This window comes from Dasypus novemcinctus, chromosome 2, assembly GCF_030445035.2.
Source record: "Dasypus novemcinctus isolate mDasNov1 chromosome 2, mDasNov1.1.hap2, whole genome shotgun sequence".
Taxonomy (NCBI): Eukaryota; Metazoa; Chordata; class Mammalia; order Cingulata; family Dasypodidae; genus Dasypus; species Dasypus novemcinctus.
Window position 1 is genome coordinate 147,986,388 of NC_080674.1, and position 2,758 is coordinate 147,989,145.

The following is a 2,758-nucleotide window of genomic DNA, read 5'->3' on the forward strand; positions in this document are numbered from 1 at the left end:
CTGTATTTGATGCATGATTGCTATGTAAACCCACAACTTCTCTAATTAAAAAATAAAAAGAAAGAAAATGTGGGGAAAAGGGAATAATTGAAGAAGGGAAGCCCTTCAAAATACAAGAGGATGGGCATCAGAAGAGCACACACAGAGGATCTGATCTTTGATAGGAAAAGAGATTTTTCTATTATAACATGAAGGAAGAAGAGTATGGATATAAATTCTATTTGGGTAACATGAATCTGCATTTTAATACAGGGCTGAAGGCATAAGACAAAAAGACTGAGAAATTATTAGCAAGTTAGAAATAAAAAAGGTAGTATACATGTAGAAAGGAGAGATGGTAAACTATATTCTTTGTCTTTTCTTTCTTTAAAAGCCTATCTGATTAATACACAATGAAGACTACACTTTTGCAGGGTCTGGAATATTGCTGTCCACTCTACAAGGTACTCCTTTGTCTGGATCAAATTACCTAGGAAACCAGTTTTGTAATCACAAGTTTGCTGGATGATCAGAGTCTCAGAACAAAGGGAATGAATAATCTTGAGGTCATTTCATTCAAACTATGAAAAAGCTTGATAAACTATCTCTGGCACATAACAGAGTACACGTCTGTCTCCTCAGAACGGCATTGGAAAGAAGGTGATAAAGTCACATGATTCAATTTCATGACAATCCACTGAGGCCTAAATAAAACTAGGTAATTCACAATAAGAATGTAGTAACTACTGGCTTTCCTTAATCTTTCTAATGCAATAAAATTTTTTACTAGACCACAAATTGGGGAGAGGTGTATTTTATTTTGTGTTTTATTTTATTAAAGAAAGGGTTTTGGCAGGTCCCTCACCGGCTACTAGAACGTGATGATGAAATAAATTTCTCTTGGCCGCATCTACCGTGAGAATGAAGACCTTTCTCAGCAACCAGACCTTTGATATTCCAGAAAATGTCGACATCACGCTGAAGGGATGCACAGTTATTGTGAAGGGCTCCAGAGGAACCCTGCGGAGGGACTTCAATCACATCAATGTAGAACTCAGTCTACTTGGGAAGAAAAGGAAGTGGTTTCGGGTTGACAAATGGTGGGGAAATAGAAAGGAACTGGCTACAGTTCACATTATCTGTAGTCATGTACAGAACATGATCAAGGGTGTTTCACTGGGCTTCCATTACAAGATGAAGTCTGTGTATGCTCATTTCCCCATCAACGTTGTTATTCAGGAGAATGAGGCTCTGGTGAAATCAGAAATTTCTTGGGTGAAAAATACATTCGCAAGGGAAGCGGACTTGGCCCAATGGATAGGGCATCTGCCTACCATATGAGAGGTCCACAGTTCATATCCCTTGCCTCCTTGACCCATGTGGAGCTGGCCCATGCACAGTGTTGATGTGCGCAAGGAGTGCGCTGCCACGCAGGGGTGTCCCCTGCACAGGGGAGCCAACGCGCAAGGAGTGCGCCCTGTAAGGAGAGTAGCCCAGTGCGAAGAAAGTGCAGCCTGCCCAGGAATGGCGCGGCACACAGGGAGAGCTGACACAACAAGATGACAAACACAGTGAATGGACACAGAGAGCAGGCAACTAGGGGGCTGGGTGAGAAGGGGAGAGAAATAAAGAAAAAATAAATCTTAAAAAAAAATACATTCACAGGGTTCAGATGAGGGCAGGTGTTGCTTGTTCATTATCTCAAGCCCAGAAACATGAGTTAATTCTTGAAGGAAATGATATTGAACTTGTATCAAATTTAGCTGCTTTGATTCAATTAAGCCACGACAGTTAAAAACAAGGATATAAGAAAAATTTTAGATGGGATTTATGTCTCTGAAAAAGGAACAGTTCAGCAGGCTGATGAATAAAATCTAAGACTTGTGCAGCAATGGGAACAACAAGATGCCAGACCTATTTGTGCTATTTTAAAGATACAATAAAATTCATCTCTAATGTGAAAAAAAAAGGGTTTTATTTTCCTATCCTCTACCATGTACATGGCAAAAACAACAACTAGATTTTCTTTTATATCCCATTACCCTCAGTACCACTACCCCCATCTTCCCTCCACCTGTACCACTAGAAAGAGGCTTAAACCTCCAGAAAACACTGGCTTACTGAAGCTTAAATTTAGACAAAAGCCTGATGCAGACATATGAGGTCACTAAGCTTCTGTCAACATATGGACACAAACAGAAGGCAATACAGGGGAAGCAGATGTGGCTCAAGCAATTGGGCTCTCGCCTACTACATGGGAGGTCCATGGTTTTGTTCCCAGTGCCTCCTAAATAAGACAGTGAGTGGCGCACAATGGGCAAGTGTGACAAACTTTCACAAGAGACACAAGAAAAAAAAACAGGGAGCAGATGTTCCTGGTGTCTCCTAAAGAGGACAAGCAGGATGGCAAGCTAACTTGACAGGCAAAGCAGTTATCTGTCGCAACAAGATGATGCAAAAAGAGACACAAAAGGAGAAACATAATGAGAGATGCAACAAAGCAGGGAATGGATGTAGCTTAAGCGATTAGGCTCCTTCCCTCCATGTCGGAGGTCCCTGGTTCGGTTCCCAGTGCCTTCTAAAGAAACAAAAGAAGGGAAACAGATGTGGCTCAAGCATTTGGACTCCCATCTATCATGGGAGGTCCAGGGTTTGATACCTGGGGCCTCCTGGTGAAGGCAAGCTGGCCCATACAGTGAGCTGGCCTGAGTGGAGAGCTGGCCCAAGTGGGGAGCTGCCCCACACAGAGTGCTGACCTGTCCCGGAGTGTTGGCCCATG

The 2,758-nt window shown here is 42.3% G+C and overlaps 1 pseudogene; it reads left to right on the plus strand.

Annotated features, from left to right (window-relative positions):
- The first annotated feature begins 900 nt into the window (after positions 1–900).
- LOC101415411 (large ribosomal subunit protein uL6-like) lies at positions 901–1,936 on the plus strand (annotated as a pseudogene).
- The last annotated feature ends 822 nt before the right edge of the window (positions 1,937–2,758 follow it).